A 24,579-nucleotide genomic window follows, 5' to 3' on the forward strand; every position below is an offset into this window, starting at 1 on the left:
GCTGTTCCTTTTCAAAATGTATTGGCGAAATGCAAGCAGAAATTGCTGGTAATGTACAGCACCCATGTCTGGAAAAGGCAAAAATATATTGGTGGAGTTTCTATCCAAGCTGACTTCTAAAGAAGAGTTTTTTCTCTGCAGATGTTCACAAATAAGTTGGCGTTTTATCTCATGTTGAGGAGCAGTGCCATTATAAAAGTGCCATTGTTGAATTCACAGTATCGGAAAGAGTCTCAGCACCTGAAATAATCTCGGAAATCTCAAAGAACTTTACAATCCACTTTCCAAGTACGGAAAGGGGACATTGGAGGAGGCAGGATAGGGAGAAGTAGCAGAGTGATGATAAAGGATGAGGTGAGTGACTAGGAGGAGAGGGATAGTGAAGATCGGCAGGGGTGGGGGGGAAGTGGGTAATTTTGGGGAAGGGGTTCCGCCACCACACTTGAACAGCATTGTCTGTGGGACAGTTGAAGAGGAGGAAGAGGTAGTCTCAGCTTTTCTATTTCAGACAGGGTGGGGCGAGTGGGTTTTCTGTGACGGGACGGTGTTGTAGGAAAGTTTCTTCCATGCACCTGTTTACAATATGCACTCAATGGAGGTAGGGTAGGTGGAGACAAAAAACCTCCGCTTACCCAGGTCTTACATTTGCTCTGGTTTGGCAGCAAGTTCCAATTCAGCTGTCACACAAAGGAAGGAACACTTACTGTGAACTGGGCACAATTCATGTGATGACGGGCTTCCCACTGAAGCAACAAAACCATGGTTAAGGTGGTGATTGAGAGCGGCAGTAAGGGTGCAGATGGTCTTGGGGGAGACTTTGAGCTTCATTCTCAGCAGGGTGGAGGCTTTGAGTTAGGGTTTGGAATGTGTTAACGGGGTGTGTGGCTGTCAGGCACAGACCTAACTCCGAATTCCCCTACTGCAGTTCTGCATTCATCTCATACTTGTCCGAATGATCAGCTATTGCTTCATCAAAGCATTCAGTGACATTTATGACCCACTGATTTTCAATTCTTTGGCCTTCTATATGAATTGTACTTCACTGAAATTTGTTCATATCTGTTTAATTTTTCAAACCCCAGGGACTAAGATTCTAACAATTGAAGGTTCTCTGCCACGATACGATGGGTTCAATTGAATTCAATTGGTTACGTAATGTTACATTTATTACACCTCCTGTTGGTATACGACCTCTGAAATCCTGAGACCGCTGCTGCATTTAATGTTTAAAATTTGTGAATGACCTGACATTGCTCATGGTACATTAGAGGGTATACCCCGAGGCACATGCCACTGAAGCAGATTGTGGCTAATTGGCATAACCCTTTACAGCCACTGGGTTTTTTGTTGTGAAAGGGTAAATGATGCGATTAATTAGGGACATGTTTAATGATAAGTCACATACAAAGGTTAATTAGAGCCAAACTGATTTCCCTTCCATTCTGAATCTGATGGCTGAAGTGGATGTGCCTTTCACATATATTCGTTAATCTTTTGATGCACAGCTCATGGGGAACCTGCGCCCAACTTTTTGATTTTCAGCCCTGACTGTGATGCAATGACGGTCTCCCCCTGACTGTAATATGACGAGTTCGCCGCAACACTTGGGAGAATTTTAAACAAACCTTGCCCATTAGGTAACAGAGGAGATTGAGTGGGATGACTGCTTCACAATTTGCCCTATATCACTCTGCAGTAGCTTCATTGTTAGATGCACCTCGGGTATCGAGGGGAAATTATAAGGCACAGTTCAAATCGAGGCTTTTGAGTTGGAAAGCCATGATCCAAATTCCAATTCATTACAGTTTGAATCACTTCAATAAACCAGCAGCCTTGAACAGGATCCATCATTTCTGGAGTGAAATGTTCACAAAAGGATACAAGAAGAAAATGTTTCAAGCAACATTCTTGGAGAGCCCAGGGGAGACTGAGGGCTTTTAGTGATCTCTCACAATAATGGAGGCAGTGTCTCTAATCGTGCTATTATCCCACTAATGACATCCCACAGTATTACAAAGCAAGTACACAGCCAGCAGCGTATTTGCTTTCCAGCCCTGACTATATGGAGACAGGGAAAGTTTACAGTGAGGGCTCATTCAAATACGGCTCTGCTTTTTTGGGGGCTTGAATATAGTCTCGGCTGCTGAGATGGAAACCTAATTCTGTCACTGAGAAAAGGGTCAACAGGAAATGCAAATGGTTCAGTCACCATTTGTTTCTGTCCTTCAATGCATTGCTCCATCTTTTATTTCAGCCACTTTTAAACTATTCACTTTCAGGGTGCATTTATTAACCAACCTTAGCTCTGAAAAGAGTGTCATGTGCAAACACTTTAGAACACATTTGATAATCAGCCACGTTGATGTGGGCTTAGATTTTCTTTTAATTCTTCCATGGGACGTGTCATTGCTGGCTGGTCCAGCATTTATTGCCCTTGAACTGAGTGGCTTGCAAGGTCATTGTAGAGGGTCAACCACTGGGTGTCACATGTAGACCAGACCAGTTAAGCATGACCGATTTCCTTCACTGTAGTAAACCAGAAGGACTCATGATCTTATGTATTCATTGGTATCTCTCATTAGATCGAAGTTTTAATCCATCCAATAGGGTTTCTGTCTCCCGCAGCACCAAGGTGACCTCAACGCACTTCAGAAATTAAATTGTCTCTGGTGGTAATTATCATTCGTGATCCCTGTTCAACTTCTCAGCAACCTTTGTCATAGCTGATCACACCATTTTTCATCCAACACATTTTGTCTTGATCGAGCTCCTTGCCTGGTTAAACCATTACTGATCCAGTCATAGCAAGCAATCATACTATTAACTCCAGAGATCGCCAATGATCTATCCTCGAGACGTTTTCACCTACATGCTTCCCTTGGCGATATCATCACAGAGTTAGAACATAGAACATAGAACAGTACAGCACAGAACAGGCCCTTCGGCCCTCGATGTTGTGCCGAACAATGATCACCCCACTTAAACCCACGTAACCCGTATACCCGTAACCCAACAATCCCCTCATTAACCTTACACTACGGGCAATTTAGCATGGCCAATCCACCTAACCCGCACATCTTTGGACTGTGGGAGGAAACCGGAGCACCCGGAGGAAACCCACGCGCACACGGGGAGGACGTGCAGACTCCACACAGACAGTGACCCAGCCGGGAATCGAACCTGGGACCCTGGAGCTGTGAAGCATTGATGCTAACCACCATGCTACCGTGAGGCCCAGTTAGGATCAGTTTCCACAGGTATGATGCTTGATCATTCCGTTACTGCTCACTGCCTCAGTATTGTCACTCATTTTATCTGGCATCCAGTCTTGGATGAAATATAATTTCTTCCAATCAAACATTGATAAAAGCAAACCCCCCCCCCCCCCCCCCCCCCCCCCCCCCCCACCACCAAATACACTGTATACTCGGCCGTGGCTCAATTTTACTCCTCACTGTCACAATCCCAAGACCCTTTGTATTGTTGCATCATTCTCCTTGTAGATGGTTCATTAAAGAGCCATAAATATTTCTCATAATTGTTCCCTTTGTTTAGTTCACCATTTGTACTCTCTCTAGCTCCTTGATACCCCATCGCTTCCTCCTTCAGGTCACAGTCGTGGCTCAGTGAATAGAATTCAAAGCTGTGGGTTCAAGTCTCACTGCAGAACCTTGAGCTCAAAATCTCGGTAGTCTGTCCTCTCGGGTAGAAGATCTGGAATTCTCCCCCATGTCCTGGACAATATTTAGCCTTTGACTCCTTCATTGCCTGCCAGTGAATCATGCTCGGCTGGTGATTAACAGCACCACCCAAGGCTGCAGACCTGCTGTCTGACCTGGCAGAATTTCTCAGGCTGGAGAAGATAAAATTCGCTATTCCCAGAGAGGAAGAAGGCTTCCTAGGACGTGGAAGCCGTTCAACAATTTGTTTCAAGACTTGTTCTTAGCCAGCAACCAGTAGAGTAAAGGAGGTGAGGAGGAAAGGGGGGGAAGTCTACCATTCTTACATGGTCTGGCCTACATGTGACTCCAAATCCACTGTACCCTGAAATCACCGAGCAAGCCCCTCAGTTCAAGGGCAATTACGGCAGGCAATAAATGCCGGCGTCACCACTGAAACCCGCATTCAAAAAATGCAAGCCAGCATTATTGTCAATATGCAATCTAAGGATATCAAAATATACCTTTCTGGGTGAGGTCAGAATAACAAAAAATTATAACTTGCCTTCCATACAAATTGTTAAATTTATTGACGGTGCCTGTTTAAGATTTCTTAAAAGGGAACACAGTTGGGACTAAGCCGAGCTGTTGTCGCTGTGAATGAAGTCTGATTCCATTGCAGTAATGGTGAAAGTCTCCTTTAACTTGTCATTGAGCGAAAGAAGGATGAAAACACCAAGGAGCTCATCATCCCCGAGAAGGATCAAGAGGATGGCTTTGTTCCATTTTGACACCAGTCTTGTGCCTGGTGCTGTTGTATGTGCCTTGGGCTAGCTCTCATGCTGCCTGGTGTGATGGTTGTTGCAGGAAGGTGAAGTTTTCTTTTGTAGCCTCAAATACAGTAACCCTAAAGACTATTTTGTCCCAGATATTGATGCTGATCCACCAGTAGGTTCAAACCAATCGGTAAAAGAAAACATCTGGATCCTGGAGGATGATGGAGTTGACTCATCAATGTTCTTGTACCTGAATTTGCTGATGGCAATCCACCAGATATTGTTCATGATTTCAACAGGGGGCTGATGGCGTACCTGGATCTCCCTTTAAACAAGTGCGACTTGATTCCAATCAATGCAAATATTGTCACGCCACCACGGAACCTGTTTGAATTGCTAACCAACATCAAGGCTCGTACCTATTTACCTCAGTCTTACTTGATCTATAAAGAGATGGTGGTTACTGATTACATTGAAAATATGGAGGAACATGGAACTTTATTTCTCGCCTTTGCCATGGGAAAGAGACCTTCAAGCTTTAATGTAGAGAGTTTGGAAAAGGTATCCAAAAGCATGCTAAAAAGAAATGTTTTGCAATTGGGCAGCACGGTAGCACAAGTGGATAGCACTGTGGCTTCACAGCGCCAGGGTCCCAGGTTTGATTCCCCGCTGGGTCACTGTCTGTGCGGAGTCTGCACGTTCTCCCCGTGTCTGTGTGGATTTCCTCCGGGTGCTCCGGTTTCCTCCCACAGTCCAAAGATGAGCAGGTTAGGAGGATTGGCCATGCTAAATTGCCCTTAGTGACCAAAAAGGCTAGATGGGGTTATTGGGTTACGGGGATAGGGTGGAAGTCTTAAGTGGGCTCAAGAGGGCTTAAGTGGGTCGGTGCAGACTTGATGGGCCGAATGGCCTCCTTCTGCACTGTATGCTCTGTGTTCTAATTTGTCATTTTGAAAGCCGTCTTCCAGTTGAAACTCTCATCTGTGAACAATAATTGCAGGAGACAACCAGTGCAGTCTCAGTGCTGAGCCCAGAAAATCAGTTCCTTTTTTTTCCTGGCGTGCAACGCATTTGTCTTTTTAACATAGTAATGTAAACATGATTTATTTTGTAATACTGCAAGTTTCAATTCTGCTACGTGGTCAATCCACCTACCCTGTACATCTTTGGGTTGTGGGGGTGAGACCCACACATACATGGGGAGAATGTGCAAACTCCACACGGACAGTGACCCAGGGCCAGGATAGAACACGGGTCCTCGCCGCCGTGAGACAGCAGTGCTAATGACTGTGCCACCATGATGCCCGACATGAAGGCTTCTAATTATTTCAGTAGTTGGCTATATATTAAACTGGAATTTAATTCACTACAATTAACATTTTCTTCGGACAGATGGGGGGGAAAAAACCAAAAGATTTTTCCACCGTAGTTTTTTCTTCCATTTCAAATTTCTGCTTTATTAATCTATATACATTGGACTTGTGGTGGGAGAGAAAATATGATATGGTAAACCCGTGCAGATTTTGTGTACATAACCTGTGTAATGTAAACAGTAACAAAATAAAATCTTTTAAAATTGTAAAAAAAGATTTCTGAAGAGTGCATCCATAGAGAGATTGATGAAAAAATCCACCCTGTACTTGTGGGTATTTACGATTGTATCTTTTACTGGGATTTTTTTTGCTGCTTGTGACACAGCATATTTCATACAGTTCAACTTGGCTGTTTATTTACATATGAAATGTAGACAGCCAACTCAACAGCTGTGCAGGCAGGATGCAGTGATCCAAGAACATCGTTAAACCAACATTACATGTGTGCTCCGGTTTCCTCCCACAAGTCCTGAAAGACGTGCTATTAGGTGCATTGGACATTCTGAATTCTCCCTCTGTGTACCCAACAGGCGCCGGAATGTGGCGACGAGGGGCTTTTCGCAGTAACTTCATTGCAGTGTTAATTTTTTTTTCATAGAATTTACTGTGCAGAAGGAGGCCATTCGGCCCATCAAGTCTGCACCGGCTCTTGGAAAGAGCACCCTACTCAAGTCCACACCACCACCCTATTCCCATAACCCAGTAACCCCACGCAACACTAAGGGCAATTTTGGACACTAAGGACAATTTAGCATGGCCAATCCAACTAACCTGCACATCTTTGGACTGTGGGAGGAAACCGGAGCACCCAGAGGAAACCCACGCACACACAGGGAGAACGTGCAGACTCCGCACAGACAGTGACCCAAGCCGGGAATTGAACCTGGAACCCTGGAGCTGTGAAGCAATTGTGCTAACCACTATGCTACCGTGCTGCCCTAAATGTAAGCCTACTTATAGAACATAGAACAGTACAGCACAGAACAGGCCCTTCGGCCCTCAATGTTGTGCCGAGCCATGATCACCCTACTCAAACCCACGTATCCACCCTATACCGATAACCCAACAACCCCCCCCCCCCCCACCCCTTCAGGACTTGTGACAATAACGATTGTTATTATTATTACAGGGAAAGATTGTGATAAGTAAGCATGAAAATAAGGTTAGTTGAGACTTGGATTTGAGTGTACAACATGGTGTTACAAATTCTCACTTTGCTGAATTGATGTGAAACAAGCATCGCAGATCGAAGCTACCCATTATAGAAACCGTGTGAAAATATGAAAATCACTGGTTTTCTGTAACAATGGGCAGTCAGTTTGCCAGTTTTACACCAATGAGTCTTAATTTGAACATCATAGCCAGGCAGGGAGAAGATGTGTGATTTTTGCAGCACTTACCAGGCTGCAGTACTTGCGAAACAGTAAAATAGCTTCCAAGTGGGAGACATTCATTGAATGACCGAGCTAGCTGCAAAAACCCATTTCCCATTAACTTCTGAAAGAAATGTTTGGCAACTAAAGCACTTTGTCTAATATCTCACACTTAGGGCCTTTATTGGGCTATACCAGTGTGACAGGCAAGAAGAACAGAGGCTGCACAGCAAGTGGAACCTGCTGGACAGAGAAAGTGTAAAAGCGAGCCAAGCAGAGCAAAGAATTAAATTAGTTGAAAGAAGACAAAGCAAGGAGCGAACACACACAGACCCAAAAGAGGGAAAATTAAGCAAATAAAATAAACATCCTTTCTGAACATAATTATTAGATCATTAGCCCAAGGGCATTGGAAACTTGGCAAAACTGTATGTGAATCTGTGCTTTTAACCCACTTGGGAAATGAATTCCCATTGCAGAGCCGGGAATGAGTTTTGCGTCATTCTGTGACCTGTCTTGCTCCAAACAATTAAATATGATGGACTAAAAATCCATGAAGTTCCAGTTCACCACTTCACATCTGATGGGGCTGGACAGAATTCCACCAGTCCTGCATCTTTAGGTTACATCATGGCGAAAGTCTACTCCCTCTCCCCTTCTTTGGAATTTCAAAACTGAGATCAATGGCAGCTTGCATTTGTACATCACCTTTAATAAAATCTCCCAAACTCCCATGCTCCCAAGGAGCATTATATAACAAAGTATGATATTGAGCAATATTTCGTGATATGAAAATGAAATGAAAATCGCTTATTGTCACGAGTAGGCTTCAATGAAGTTACTGTGAAAAGCCCCTAGTCGCCACATTCCGGCTCCTGTCCGGGGAGGCTGGTACGGGAATCGAACCGTGCTGCTGTCCTGCTTGAAAAGCCAGCGATTTAGCCGAGTGAGCTAAACCAGCCCCTATAGGTGCCCCTATAGGTGATATAGGTGCAGATGGTCAAAACCTTGGTCAAAGGGAGCGTCTTAAGGAGGACATTTAGTTTGAAAGGTGGGATGATTTAGGAAGGGGTATTCTAGAGCAACAGAAGGAATGGAGTAACTAAAACCAATGGATCCAATTCTCCCGTACGTCTTGCCGGCAGATTGCAATGTGAGCAGGGGGACACAATTCGGCGGTAGGCCCAAGAAACAGTTTTACACCAGCGTGAATTTCGTTCGGGGGGCTGGATTCTCCACCCTGCCACGCCACATTTCTGCCCTGACCTGCCGGCGGGATTCTCCGTTACGCTGGCCGGTCAATGGGGTTTCCCATTGTGGGGCAGCCCCACGCCATCGGGAAACCCCCAGGCACTGGCAAAACGGAGAATCCTGCTGGCGGAGAATCCCACCCGGAATCTTCGGCTGCTGCCCGCCATGGTGATTTAGGAAACTGATTTGTATCCCATTAATGGACTGCAGACAAAGGACCAACTGAAATCTATCCCCCCTCAAAGCCCAATTCCCTGCGATGCCGACGGGAAAACATGTCGGTCCACATGCCTGGAACAACGAGGCACGCGGAAGTTGGGATTTGACTGAAGTATGCTTCGGGAGTTCAGGATGGATGCTGCCCATGACACTGGAAGTTCACAGTGGTGGGTGGGGGAGCATCTATTTAGTGGATCTTCCAGTGTCAGTGTCATCGAGGAGGTCCATGTTCCAGCCTCACTGTTCCTGGAGATCTGGCTTCTTTCTTCAGGAGGTCCATCTTCAGGGGATATGATGGCAGAGTGTAAGATCACTGGATGAGTAATCCAGAGGCTCTGAGTTACGCTCTGGGGCATGGGTTCAAATCTCATCACAACCGATGGTGGAACTGAAATACAATGAATAAATCTGGAATATAAAGTGAGTCTCAGTAACGGTGACCATGAAACTACCTAGATTGTTGCAAAAATCTACCTGGTACACCAATGCCCTTTAGGGAAGGAAATTTGCCACTCTGAACCTGGTCTGGCCTATATGTGACTCCAGACCAACAGCAATGTTGTTAACTCTTCACTACACTCTGAAATGGTCAAGCAAACCACTCCATTCAGGTTGTAATGGAGGATGCCAGTGATGCCCACTCCCTGTGAAAGAATAAAGAAAAAGAAAAGGTCTATCTTCTTCAGGAGATCCATCTTCTTTCTTCAATAGTGGATCAGTGATGTTGGGCGCCTTTTAAGTATGGCATCCAAATATGACAACTGTACACATGCACAATCAAGCCTGCCCCACAACAGGATATGGCACAAAATCCCCGGATGCATAATTAATTAGGTTGGTCCAGAAGATATGGTGTGGTTTCCAGACGGCCTCCATAGACAGAAACACTCCTCGTCCATGTCCTTGCCACAAGCCCTAGTCCTAGATGAGCAAATTCCACCCAATCATGCGCAATAGGCCAAGATTAGAGTAGTGTAGATATCTTGGAGGGATGTGGGGTTAGAGAAGATTGCAGAGATGGGAAGGGGAATGAGGCCATGGAGAAAAGCTGTGAAGGTTAGGTGGGGTTACGGGGTTGTGAAGATAGGGCGAAGAGTGGGGTGTTCTGTCAGAGGGTCGGGGCAGTCAATGGGCCAAATGGCCTCCTTCACTGTAGGGCTTCTATGGAGTTGAAAAAGAGGATGTGAAATTGAAAATCAAGAGGTTGGTTAACGGGAAGCCAATGTAAGTCGATGAGCAAAGGGTGATGGCTGAATCAACTTGATGTGATTAAGAATTCAGAGTTTTCAAGTTTCTGGAGTGTAGAATATGGGAAGCCAGCTCGCGTGCTTCGGAAGACAAGTGTGGAGATAAAGGTTTCAATGGCAATTGAATTGGCAGACAGGGACAAAGTCAGGCGATGTTACAAAGATGGATTTATAGGCGGTCTTGCATATGTAATTGATAGCTCATCTCCGAGACTAAGGATGTGAACAATGTAGTTCAGTGTCAGAGAGTAACCGGGAAGAGGAAAGTAGTCAGGAGCTAGGAATGGAGTTTATATCAGCGATAAATGTGAGTGAGATTCTTTGTCCTGCCAGCCCAGTTTTCCAGCGCGTGCACCCCCATCGGCAGCGGGATCTTCTGTTCAAAGCTGGACAATGGGGGTTTTCCATTATGGCCATCCCAAGCCCTCGGAAAACCCGTAGTGCATTGTTGGCGAAGCACAGGTTCCCGCAGACGGAGAATCCCGCAGACGGGCTCATTTTTCCCAATATTTAATGGGAGGAAATCATTGCTCATCCAGTGCTGCTTGTCAAAGTGAGAACTTAGAGACTGCAGATGTCACGAGCATACATGTGGAAGCTGTGGCTGTATTTTCAGAAAAATTGAAGGACTTGGTAAATTGGGTCCTATGTTACTGATTCCTTTTACCTCTCTGTATTTATAGATCATGGAAATAAATTCTGCAACTTGTCTTCACCTCAGTATTAGGATTTAATAGCAAAATGTTTCCAGATTTATACACTGTGTGCAACTTGAGAGGTAAAGGATAATTTGTTGATCATAGCACGTTGCTCTGATTCACAGTCTATAATGCGGACTTTAAACTTCGATCGCAAGAGATGCAGCTGCTGCTTGTGGAAGGTGTATTTATTATGAAGCTGAATAAAAAGAGTTGGGATTAATTAGCCCCAACAGTAATAATTTCTCATTGGTAAATATTGGAAAGGAAGTGTACTGGAGTAAGTCCGAGCAAGTAAAAATGATTTAAAGTTTTGTAATTATAATACATGACATTCATTTTTAGGAAACCTCTAACACTGCTGTTGTCAAGTCTTTTCCAAAAAAGCGAATAAATGCTCACCTTCTTTATCGTAGGCACTTCTGCCTCACAGCATCAAGGACCCAGGTTCAATTCCGGTCTGTGTGGAGGTTGCACTTTCTCCCCCTGTCTGCATGGGTTCCCTCAGGGTGCTCCGGTTTCCTCCCAAAGTCCAAAGATGTGCAGGTTGGGTAGATTGGCCATGCTAAATTGCCCCTTCGTGTCCAAAAGAACTAGGTGGGGTTATGGGAATAGGTGGGATACAGGAGAGTCGGTGCATACTCAGTGGGCCGAATGGCCTTCTTCTGCACTCTAGGGATTCTATGATTCCTGATTAACCTGCATCATTCAGTCAATGTAGAATTCTCCCCAGTCACCCATGGCAGTGAAAGGGTGATATCATAAAACCATCTTAAAATGATTTGGATTGTAATTCGGGGGTGATGTTTGACTCCATGGCTGGGTTAGTGAAAGAGATTAAAACAAACAGTTTGGGAAAGAGATGTAAATTTTTGTCATCTTAAAAAAGACTTAACCTCCCCTCTAAAGAATAACAAAAGAAAAACAAAGTGTCCATTCTTTTCTCCCTAACCTCTTTCACAGAACCGATATTGTATGCTGTGTTCAATATGCAACAGCCCAACAAGCCGAGTGCTTGTTCTGATGATATTGGCCTGAGGTTCAGGGCTGCCAGTGTTTGCGATTGTGTGGGACAATGTGAAGTCATTCACGAACCAATCCAAAGAATTGCTGACATCCATCCCATCAGTCTTTGGTGTGGATTCCCAGGAGGTCTGAGGGTCCATCATCATGTGCCAACAAATGCAGATTTGCTTTTGCCAGAAATGCATATAGACCGTGTTGTTGCCCGGAGAGATGGGAGTGGGCAAGCTGCTCTCTGCGGTTCGGTGCCCAGCTGTCTCTTTGTTGGAAAGGAACCCTTTTACATGGTCACTGTTCGATTTGCAACAGTTGTCTTACAGATTTGGTGAGTGCCAGTTAGGATGGGCAGCAATAATGCTGCTCCACGATCAACTTTCTACAGTTTTCTTCACTCGGGCCAATGGGTCTCAGTCAGATCTACTGCACCTCTTGGCTGAGAAAATAAATGCACAACACTTGCCATCTGCAAATCAACTCAGAAACTTTTTTTTCTTGAACCGGTCCTCCTCTGCTACAGTATATATGTGGAGCAAATACAGATTGAGAAAGAGGATTGCTCTCGTTGAGTGGCCACGATTTGAAATTCTTCTCTCTGTCTTGACAATTCCCAGCTATTTCGTTTCCTTACCCTTTAGGCTACACAGGGATAATGTTGCATCACAGAATGAGAACATTCAGTCAAACAGGTCTCTACTGGTGTTTATACTCCCAAGTTACTTCATGTAACCCTTATTGTACTAATCTCATGTGCCTTCGAAAAACTGATGGAGATAAAACTCAATTTTCACCTGAGGCTCTAAATGAGCAGAAGGGATTGGTGCCATCTGATGGGATGTCCAAGAGTGGCCAATCAGCTGCCACTCATTTTTCACCCTCGCCAAAGTTGTACTTTTATCATTCCTCTCCCAAGTTCAAATTCCACACAGCTCTCCAATTAGCAACATCCACAACTTATTGTTTATTGTGAGAGGAATCGAATATAAAATGCTTCAGTTGCACAGGACATTAGTGAGATCGGGATTCTCCGGCCGCGCCCACCTGCCGACTGGAAATTCCCGGCCAATGTCAATGGACCGTTAGATGGTCTGATTCCCGCCGGTGGCAATCTTGCAGAAGGCGGGGCGGAAGAATTCAGCCCACATTTGGAGTACTGTGTACAGTATTGGTCACCTGATTTAAGAAAGGATGGAAATGCATTGGAAGATGTTCAGAGAAGGTTTACCAGATTAATGCCAGGAATGGAAGGGTGAGTAAAGGTTGGGCAGGCCAACCTTCTATCCGCTTGAGTTTAGAAGAATGTGAGATGACTTGAATGAAACATACAAGATCCTGAAGGGTCTTCACAGGGTGGATGTGGAGAGGATGATTCCTCTTGTGGTCGAATCTATAACTGGGGTCACTGTTTAAGATAAGGGGTCACCCATTTAAGACCGAGATGAGAATATTTTGTTTCTGAGGGTTGTGAGTCTCTACAACTTCTCAAAAGGCAGTGGAAACAGGTGGCACTGCTGCCTCACACCGTCGAAGACCGGGGTTCCATCCCGGCCCGGGTCACTGTCTGTGTGGAGTTTGCACATTCTCCCCATGTCTGCAGGGGCAACAAGGTGGCACAGTGGTTAGCACTGCTGCCTCGCGCCGTTGAGGACCCGGGTTCGATTCCAGCACCGGGTCACTGTCTGTGTGGAGTTTACACATTCTCCCCATGCCTGCGTGGTTTCACCTCCACAACTCAAAGATAGGTGTAGGGAAGGTGGTTTGGCCACGCTTCATTGCCCCCAATTGGAAAAATTTTAAAAAGCAGTGGAAGCAGAATCTTTGAATGTTTTTAAGGCAGAGCTCAATAGATTCTTGATTAACAAGGGAGTGAAGGATTGCCGTTTACCGAGGGTAGGCAGGAGGTTACAGTCAAATCAGCCTTGATCTTATTGAATAGTGGAGCGGGCTGGAAGGGCTGTGTGGGATACTTCTCGTAAATCGTATGTTGACTGAATCATTTCTAATATGGTATAAGTACTGTAAGGATTCCTAATATACACAAGGCAGTGAAAGTTCTTGTGCTTCACAGTCAAAGATACTCTCTTATGGGCCATGCTGAGTTGGCTGATATGAGTCATGCAGTGGTGGTAGGAAAACTCCAGCTAACCTCTGCTCACCACCTCTGTCCTTACTGACTTGCATTGGCTTCCTGTGTTCACTGATCTCCACTGGTTCCATAATCCACCATGCCTCCAACTTCACCAATGTGTGTGGAATCACAATCATAGAATCACAGAAATGTTACAGCACAGAAGGAAGTGATTCGGACCATCCTTTCTGTACCAGCGCTCCAAATGAACAGTTCTTTTGGTTCCATTCTCCCACCTTGTCTCGGTAACCTTGCACATTCTTCCTCTTCTGATAAGAGTTCAATCCCGTTTTGAGTGAACCTGTCCCCACCACACTCTCAAGCAGTGTATTCCAGGCCTTAACCATGCACTGTGTGAACCTGCCTCCACTACACTCTCTGGCAGTCTATTCCAGGTCTTAACCACTTGCTGTGTGAACCTGGCCCTACCACACACTCAAGCAATGTATTCCAGGCCTTAACAATGCACTGTGTGAACCTGCCTCCACCACACTCGCTGACAGTATATTCCAGGTCTTAACCACTTGCTGTGTGAACCTAGCCCCACCACACACTGAAGCAGTGTATTCCAGGCCTTAACCACTCACTGTGTGAAAAGATTTTGTCTCACGCCGCTTCGCCTCAATTTGTAAATTACTTTAAGTCTGTGCCCTCTTCGATCCTTTCACTAATGGGAATAATTTTTTCCTATCTATTAAATCCAGACCCCTCATCATTTTGAAAACCTCTATCCAATCTCCTCTCAATCTCCTATTTTCCAAGGAAAACAGTCCCAACTTCTTCAATCTATCTGCATAACTGAAGTTCCTTCACCTTCCTTCACTCATGGGAATGTACTTCCCTTTTATCTGTCACTTCCTCCAGGCCAACAATACACCCCATCCCAATGATTCCGACATTTCTCTGTCTAGCCTTTTCTATACCCCGGCCTTCACCCCACAATTGTGAGCAATATCATCCAGTCCTCAGGAAATTCCTCACCAAATGCCATCTCCCTCCTCTATTCTAAATTTGGAGGGCAGCAAATACCTGGGAAGTCCAGCACCTGGACATTCTTCTCCAAGTCACTCACCATCCTGATTTGGAAATATATCGTTACTTCACCGTCGCTGGGGCAAAATCCTGGAACTCCCACCCTAACAGCACTGTGGGTTCACCTTCACCACATGGACTACAGTTGTTCAAGATGGTGGCTCACCACCACCTTCTGAAGGGCAATTGGGATTGGGCAATAGCTTCTTGTGTAGCCAGTGATGCCCACATCCCATAAATTAATAAATACAATACAGCCCCTCCATCTCCCTCTCTTCTTCTAAAAATTCTCTTTGAAATCTAACTCTTTAACTAAGGTTTTGATATCCCCTGACATCTCCTACTCAATCTCTGATTCTGACTCTGTGAAGGATCTTGGCATTGTTTTATTTGGTAATGGTGCAATATAAATTTAAAGTTCTTGTCATGCTGGATTAAATTGATTACAGACAGGTATCCTGCATCCAATACAATATCATACAGATTGCCCCTGAACACTTCATTTTACTCCAAAGAGTAAGTGATCAATAATCAACCTGTGCATAAGTGGTTAAAAGAATCTACCAGCTCTGAACAAGTCAAACACTTGTCACTGGGTTGCTCCACTGTTATACGTTACTCAATCCACCACAATCCTTGTAAACACTTGTTCCTCACCCACACACAAAACTCCATCAAACAGATGTAGAGTGAAAGGACATTTGTAACCTAATTATTTTTCTCAAAGATGATCTTTAGCTGTGAAGCAATATGTCAATGCCATCTCGTTGTCAGATTGTTTTATCCCTGCTTCAGTTAGGCTAAACAAATTAACATACATATTACGAGACACCCAGATCTTTTTTTCTAAGTGGTCTCCACTATCTCTTTAAGGACTAACATTGAAGTAATCAATGCTGGAAAACAGGAAGTGATAGCAAACCTCAGCAGGTATGGCAGAGAGAGAAGGTGGAGAGAGAAACCTGAGTTAATGTTTGAGTCTAATGACTCAAAGTTATGGTGAAGAGTCATTTGACTGAACAAACAACCCTCTGTTTCCCTTTTGATGCCTGGGGAACTGGGCAGGGCAGCCACATCTGTCCATTTATACATAAATATTAACATCAGGTATTCCAAAACAATGCTTTCTTGGTCAATCTCCCAGCTTCCACTCTTTGTAAACACCCAAAACTCTCCTGCCTGTGTCATAACACACACCAAACCCCATTTACCCATCACCCCTGTGCTTGCTGACTTTTGGGCACCTGTCTAGCACTAACATTTTAAGTGGTCAGCACTGCTGTCTCACAGAGCCAGGGACCCGAGTTCAATTCTGCCCTTGGATATCTGTGTGGAGTTTACACTTTCTCCCTGTGTCTGCATGGGTTTCCTCCTGGTGCTCCGGTTCCCTCCCACAGTCCAAAGATGTGCAGGCTAGGTGGATTGGCCAGGCTAAATTGGCCCAAGGTGTCCAAAGATGTGTAGGTTAGGTGGGGTTATGACGATAGGGTGGGGAAGTGGGCCTAGTTGGGGTGCAGATTCGATGGGCCAAATGGCCTCCTTCTGCACTGCAGGAATTCTATGGATTCAAATCCCTCTATGCCCCACCATAACTCTGTAACCTCTTCCAGACCCACAACACTCTGAAATCTCTATGTTCCAGCAGTTCTGATTTATTGTACATATATGACTTGTTTTCTTCTACCATTGGTAACCATGCCTTCAGCTACCTCGGCCCAACGTCCTGGAATTTCCTCCTAAACATTTCCACTTCTCTCTCCTCCTCTAATATTCTTCTTACAGCTTTGCACATCGAGATTTTAAGATGTTTCCTGGATCACACCAGTCGCTACATTTTTAAAGTGCTTTGGGATGTCCTATGGTTATGAAAGGCATTATACAAAAACAAGTATACCTCTTTGACAATGCTTCTGGTCACCTGTCCATCCCCATAGAATCCCTATAGTACAGAAGGAGACCATTCAGCCCATCAAATCTGCATCGACCCTCTGAATGCACGCCCTACCGAGGCCCACTTCCCCCACCTATCCCCATATTCCTACTAACCTGCACATCTTTGGACCGTGGGAGGAAACCGGAGCACCCGGAGGAAACCCATGCAGACATTGGGAGAATGTGGAAACTCCACACACAGTCACCCAAGGTCGGAATTGAACCTGGGACCCTGGCGTTGTGTGGCAGCCGTGCTAACCACTCTGCCACCATGTGCTCCAGTGTCAAACCTTGTGAGATAACCACTCCCCCAAAACACACTAGGTGTGCATTTAAGGTGTGATACAAATGCAAGTTGTTGTTGAAGGACCCACATGAGTATATTGAAGTCTGTTTCAACCGTGGGTTATTCTGCCCATTTGCAGACTTGTTCGAAAATCATATCAGCTGGGTTTTAAACTACACTGGAGCACGCGAGGTTGCCCCCTCCCCAGTTTTCAGTTATCATCTGGCTGTTTCTGTTGTTTTTTCACTTGCGCTCTCCCATCCTTTTCACAATCCTAAACACAGCTATCAAAACAGATTAGATCCTGATGTTGGGAAGTTTTTATTTTTGCAGCAAATAACACATGGAATGGACTGAAAGATGGGGTAATGCAGGTAAAACCCCAGGCTCATTAAACAATTAGATCTTGCATTGGGGATAATAGATTATTTAATCTGGGTGTCCTCATCTGCGGAAAGACTTGTGTTTCCAGTCCCCGAATGCCCCAAAGCACTTGACAGTCACACTCCTTCCAAAGCACAGTTACTGTTGCAACACTGCAATCTGTACCTGTTTTATGATCTTGTGAAAACAATATGTGAACAAGGACCTGAGCCAATCTTTCTGCACTTCCAGCCTGTCCTATGATCATACATTTGGCCCATTTGTGTCTGTTCTGGCTGTTTGAAAGAGTGATCCAATTAGCCCTACTCCCCTGCTCTTTGCCCATATCTGTATCTGCTACCCTATGCCTGCTATCTAAAGATAATCTTTATTAGTGTCACAAGTAGGCTTACATTAACACTGCATTGAAGTTACTGTGAAAAGCCTCTAGTCTGGCGTCTGTTTGGGTACACAGAGGGAGAATTCAGAATATCCAATTCACACGTCTTTTGGGATTTGTGGGAGGGAACCCATGCAGACAAGGGGAGAACGTGCAGACTCCACACAGACAGTGACACAAGCCTGGAATCGAACCCGAGTCTCTGGCGCTGTGAAGCTAACTCATGCCCCCTGTTCCGTTCCCTTTCTCCCCTGTCCTATACCCTCATGCTTCTATTTCATGCACTGTGCCAGCAGCCCTATATTCTTCAATGTTTCAAGTCAGAGGTGACCAAATGATTTATTTTCTTCTCTCATCGGAAGTGACGTGATATATAAACATCTGATGAAAATACTGCAGAAAGTTCCAAATATTCTTGAAGGAGACATGACTGAACATTTGCTGATGGTGTTCAGCATTGGATGTGGTGGAGTTGGGAAAAAAAATGGAGTTCCAAAATCTTCCTGTCAGCTGTCGGAGGAAGAGGGTCTTGTCAGAACACTCCCGTGAGCTAATGCTGTCTTTTTTGAAGTAAGCGAGCACTGACTCTGAATAGATGTTAAAATCACACACTGCTTGCTGTCTTCAGCCATTCTGCGCACTTCCAATACGTAAATAACTTGAGCTGTTTACTCCTGTTGCGTGATTATTTTATTTGCCCAGATTGCACTCGTTTCCAAGGTTACCAACACAAATGACTTTTCACAGGCCTAATTATTTCTACCAATTACAGGGAAATACTCAACGACAATTAAGTGCTTAACGGAAAAGTTTCAGTTATATTTCTCCATGGGTCCTTGGTGAGTGAATGAAGCAAAAAATAAATAATTTGTATTTATTATTGCATATTTCAAGATGTCCCAAAGCTCATTGCAACCACCAAAGTATTTGAAATGCAGAGAATGCAGCAGCCATTTGGGCACAGCAAGCTCGCACAAAAATGAAGAATTAAATGACCAGTAAATGGGCACTGTGCCCCCCTCCCCCATAAGCCTGCACCTGGCACTGTCCCCTCCCCGTACCATGCCTTGGCCTCCCATGCTGCCTCTTTTCCAAACCTCTCCCCGCAATGTTAGGGTGCAGGTTTCTGGGGCCCAGTCTGGTGAGCACCACACAGTTGCTGATGCACGTCAGTCGGAGGCAGGATTTCACAGGCGAGGAAGCAGTCCACGGTCTGCTGGATCCTAGGACCCAGTTGGGTCCAAGTCAAATGCAACTCTGAACGGAGCTGATGTAGGGCGTGACATTCAAAGGGAGATGTCAGCGACACTCCAGCAGGTATATAGCCGATTGGAGGAATCCCAGAGGCTACGGGGACAGGAGATGCCGCCAGCAATGCGCTGCACCGAGGCCAGCACTGTTAGGGTGGAGACTGCAGAGAGCCTGCTGCACGACGCCGGCAGCATGAGTGGAGGTGTCCAAGGCGATGACAGCCATGACTGAGGGACTCGGTAGACTGTCCGACCTGACGGAGGACATGACCCAGTACCAGGCGGACCTTGATGAGGTGCTGCGGGACATGTCCCGGCCTCAGATGGGAATAGCTGAGACACTTCGGAGCTTGTCCCAGCCACAGGTGGGCATTGGCAAGGCACTGCAGAGCATGTCCCAGTCACTGACGATCATCACCGAGGGCAGAGGTGTCACACCGTCTCCTTGTTGAGGCAGAGCTTCCTGCCGCACATGTTGGCTGTCATTTGCAACAATGATCAGTGATCACTGTAGATACACAAGGGGTTAATGTATGTGCACGTAGACTAGATAGACACTAGAGGGAGCACCAGAGGCATGACACACAGACATTCAACCAATGGGTCAGTAAGGTAGGAGACGACCAATTGTGTGTATTCACGATACATAGAGATGACACCACCACAGGAGGGCATTAGACCAACCCATCTATAAAGGACAGAGCACACATGATCTTCCTCTTTCCAGTGGAGGCACTCAGTGAGTACAGACACGTGGTTGATTCAACATCACACCCACCACGTGGATTGTAGCAGACTGGTTCGTCAGTCTGAGTAGCTATAAAAGGATTAACAGTAGAGGCGAATCCAAGTAGGAGAATTGTAAATAGTTTAATAAACATGTTGAAGTTATCTCCACGTCTGAACCTTCCTTTGTCAGAGTGAACATCAAGGAAGCAACTTATGCTACGCCAAGAGCATAACAAGACATGGTACCAGTTGAGTGACTGTTTCACTCCATATAGTTACAACTCAGCAGGCAGTGACAAGCAGCAACAACAGCCAGGCAAGACGATGTTCGGGATTCCGGTTTTGCAGCAGCTCAGGTACCAAAGCAGTCTCAATGAAAACTGGCATTGTTTCAGGCAGAGATTTGAGATCTACCTGGTAGCGTCCGACCTAGATGGCATGGCGGATGCAGAGAAAATAAAGCTTCTACTTACCATCGCAGGTCCAGAAGCAGCTGAAATCTTCCAGACCTTCAAATACTCAAAGGGGTAAAACAGGAGCGATTTCCAGGCAGTCCTGGACAAATTCCAAGAATTCTGCGAGGAGATAACAAGGCAAGATGGAAAAAGAAGCACCAAACCTCACCACGAGGTAGGCTTGCAGTAGAAATCTGTAGTTTTGAATTGCAGCCATCTTGGTAAAGGTGCTGCAGATGCGCAGTGGAGAAAAAGGCTCCAAGTAAAGGAACAGCGACCTGAGCATGCCCAATCGCTTCCAACGACCTACATCACACGCGTCATGACATCAGAGGCCCCAGACCACGCCTATTTAAAGGGAAAATGTCCCAAAACACGGAAAAAAAATTTTAAAGCCGTAAAACCTGATTCTTTCACCTGGAACGACAGCGCAATGCCTGACATTCGACCAGTAGCAGAAAGTAACCTCTGCAGAACCCTGCAATAAGCAGTTAGCACCGCCCAAAGAGATGATACAGTCCTTGAATACTACGACTCCGACCTTGATTTCTTCTCTGGACATCACAAGCCCAATGCCAGCTCTGACACAAAATGTGATGATATGGTCCTAGAAGACTACGACTCAGACGAAGGTTTCATCATTCGAGATGGCGACCCCAGTACCGAATCCGACACAGAATTGGATGTGTTCTTCGGATTTGAGGATCTTCAGCCCAGCATATATGACATCCCGACTCGTGAGTCCAGGATTATGCTGCGGCCTGACACCAAGAGACAGAGAGCAGTACAAGCCCACAGAGAGCGGCCTGCCACACAGAGAGTGGTCCATGCACTGCGAAGAGTTCCCGACTCCACACAGTGGTTGGTCCACGCACCACAAAGGGTCCCAGCCTCCACACAGAAAGCGATGAAAGACTCAACAGTGAGACAACTGCACGTCTCCACACAAGACGTGACTCCAGTGTCAGAAGGCTCCACAGTGAGCTCGTGGACAGACTCCATGTATGAAGAAACTCAAGACTCCACACCGCAGTCCTTGCTTGAACAAGAAGTGACTCGAGTGACACAAGCCTCCACAGCGAGCTCGTGGACAGCCTCCACGATAGAAGCAACGCAAGACTCCAAAGCGCAGTCCTTGCATGAACAAGACCATGAGGGTCCAGCAACATCCTCTGAGCAACCAGCAGCAGACGATGTGTCTGCCACGCTCAAGTGAACAACAGAAAGACTATGACATTCTGCCATGCTCAAGTGCGCAGCAAGAAGACTATGACAGTCCACCACACTCCAGTGAACAACAAAGCGACTATGACAGTCCATCCAGATTGTTTGAGCCACAAGAAGAACACTACTGAGGCTGTATCCACTCTATGTGAGAAAAGTGACGACAGCATCCCACTTCCCATACCAGATCTGCAATGTGACAGACCTCACCTAGTCTGTGCTGGTTGCTCAGAGGAGGCACTCGACGATCACAGTGAGACCACTGGTGACTCCGGGTGACACCACGTTACTTCAAACCTCATTCGCTCGAGCCACTCCGCAAGCAAAAGCATTCCTGAATGTTTTAACTCCAGACATGGAGCATCAAGAAATCTCAGTCGACTCCAGTGAACCTGCTATGACTCCAGACGGGGAGCATCGACAAACCAAACTGACTCAGGAGACACAGACCAGACTCCAGATGGGGAGCATCGACAAGCCAAAGCTGATTCAAGTAAGCCGGACATGACTCCAGACGGGGAGCGCCGCAAACTCAGTGACGGCACGTTCAAGGTGACAGCAGATGCCACAAAGCACACTGACACGAGTAACTGTGTGAAGGACTTGTATTATCCACTGAGTGTGGTCCTTGAGCGCAGCAAACACAACAGAAACATCCGACACAACAACACAACCTATGAAAACCATATGAAAGACAACGATACGTACCAAAGACAACATCGTCGACAGCAAGCACGACAATGACTACACCAATGGTACTACAACTGGTACAACTATGCCCATGAGGGACACTGTTACTGCTCAGCTCAGTACAAGGACATACCATGGCAGGACGATGCATCTTCCCAATTCACATGTGCTGCACTACCAACAGGCAACCTGGCTTTCAGGACAGATGCCATCCAACATTCGCTATCACAAGGGAAGAAAAACAGACTCCAAACCAGACAACAAAGTGATTTGACCACTTCTTGGTTCCTTATGCACAGGGACACTGATGGCGTTCACAAGGACATGCCACCATCAAAATCACCACCTCACCAACCCAACAAGAAAGACATTTGATCATGATAATTGATGGGCTTTGGACTTATACATATGAGTTGGACTTCTTGTTTAATGATCACTGTTATCATAACTTGTACAGATCATTGCTTATCTACCTGTTTTTTTGTCCAATTTTCTTTAACAGTGTACAGAAAATATGTAACATGAAAAAGGGGGGGATGTGGTGATATGCATCACTGTAGATACACAAGGGGTTAATGTAAGTACACATAGACTAGATAGACACAGGAAGGAGCACCAGAGACATGACACACACACATTCAACCAATGGGTCAGTAAGATAGGACACAACCAATGGGCATTCACGATACACACGGAGGTGACACCACCACAGGAGTTATCTCCACTTCTGAACCTTACTTTGTCAGAGTGAACATCAAGGAAGCAGCTTATGCTACGCCAAGAGCACAACAAGACAGTCCCTAGACCTGGTATCCCTGACACCCACACATAATGTGACTTGGACCAGGCTGGTCCCCTCCCAGCTGCACTCACCCAACCTCCAAACGAGTACATGCCCCTGGTGCTGGGAGCCATCCCCGTGGTGTTCGGATGTTGGCTGCTGCGTCTGTGGTGTTGCCTCCCACAGTGTTCAGGCACAGTGTCGAGGAATCACAGTCTGATTAGGATGCTAGGCAACAACTCCACATGCTACTTGGTCCGCCCACCCACCGGAATCCACTTGGGACGTGTGAAGTGCTCCTTAATTATGATTGTCATTTCCCGATTTACAATAGCCTTCAGTTGTCCGATCACTGGCGCCCTCAGTCAGTGGAGGTTTTGGATGGTCGGTGGGGCAAGGGTTGGGTACATAAGATCCAGGGGTTGGGATGGTGGAGCCATGCGCGGTGGCCCCCCAGCGCTGCACTCCCTCTCAACCCCCCCTCCCCCCCCAACCCCCTCCAAGCACAGGGGCAGCAAGCCCATTGCCTCGGACTCATTTGCCTGTGAGTGAAGATGGCTACTCACCTCCTCGGGTCCCTGCAGCAACCCTTCCGCCAGGTTCATGTTTTTAAAAAGGAATACGACTGGGGTACCAGCGTGACCACTTGATGGGGAGGCAGCTGGATCACGAGAGACCTTTGGATATGGGGTGGCTAACGTTAATCATACGGAAATAGGGCTTCAGTGGTGATTCTTGGTTTCCCGTCACTGCAGCAGAATCCAGATTTCAGCTGCGGGAGAGGGCCGGTAGCATAGCAAACAGTTTGGTGCCTGGTGCGGTTCTCATTTTTGGCCTCTCCTGCTAATCACCGTCCTCGTCGCTCTCTCGCTCGAGCGCAATGGGGCCACTGAATCGTGCCCAACTTGTCTTCATTGTTTGTTAAGGGATAAATGTTGGCCACCAGGGGGCCCCATGCCGGCGGGGGTCTTTCACATCTTTCCTTTCCTCTAACTTGTGATCAATAACTCCACAGCACAGGGAAGAAAGGGAAGAAACCGTCAACTTTTATTTTTCTTGCTGCTGACTGTATATTTCCTGACACATTGATACCAGAAAATAATATCGTGCAGTCTCAAAGTTGCAAGGAAAACGATAGAGGGACGTCTTTAATATATGATTCTAGTGTATCCTACATGGCAAAATAAATTGCATTTCTATAGCACCTTTTCAAGTGCAGTTACTGCTGTTAAGTAGGAAATGTGGTGGCCAGTTTGTGCACAGCAAGCTCCAACAAACTACAGTGACATAATGCTAAACTCAACTGTGATGTTGACTGCGGGATAAATGTTGGTCAGGATACTGAGGGTAACGCTCCTGCTCTTCTTCAAAGAATTGTGGTGGGATTGTTTACAACCAACTGACAGCAACAGGTGAGGCCTCCGCTTAGCATCTCATCCAAAAGATGACGGGTGAGATCTTCTGGCTGTTCATGCCGACGGGATCTTCTGGTCCCGCCAACGGTGCACCCCCGCCGTGGGTTTCCCAGCAACATGGGGTGGATACAGTGGGATATTCCATTGACAGCGGTGGAACCAAGAGATGCCAACGGCGGGCTGCCTCCCGCCAGTGAGAAACACGCTGCTGGGAGGCCAGAGAAGCTTGCCCGATATCTCTGACCATGTGGCACTTCCTCAGTACTCCACTGGAGTGT

At 46.1% G+C, this 24,579-nt stretch overlaps 1 protein-coding gene and 1 pseudogene across 2 annotated transcripts in view; both read left to right on the top strand.

Moving 5' to 3' along the window:
- Positions 1-24,579, top strand: part of LOC119975522 (ephrin type-B receptor 1) — a 657,403-nt gene that overhangs the window by 110,788 nt on the left and 522,036 nt on the right. The window lies entirely within an intron of this gene.
- LOC119975523 lies at positions 4,344-5,473 on the top strand (annotated as a pseudogene).

The sequence above is a fragment of the Scyliorhinus canicula genome, chromosome 13, assembly GCF_902713615.1.
Source record: "Scyliorhinus canicula chromosome 13, sScyCan1.1, whole genome shotgun sequence".
NCBI classification, from domain to species: Eukaryota; Metazoa; Chordata; class Chondrichthyes; order Carcharhiniformes; family Scyliorhinidae; genus Scyliorhinus; species Scyliorhinus canicula.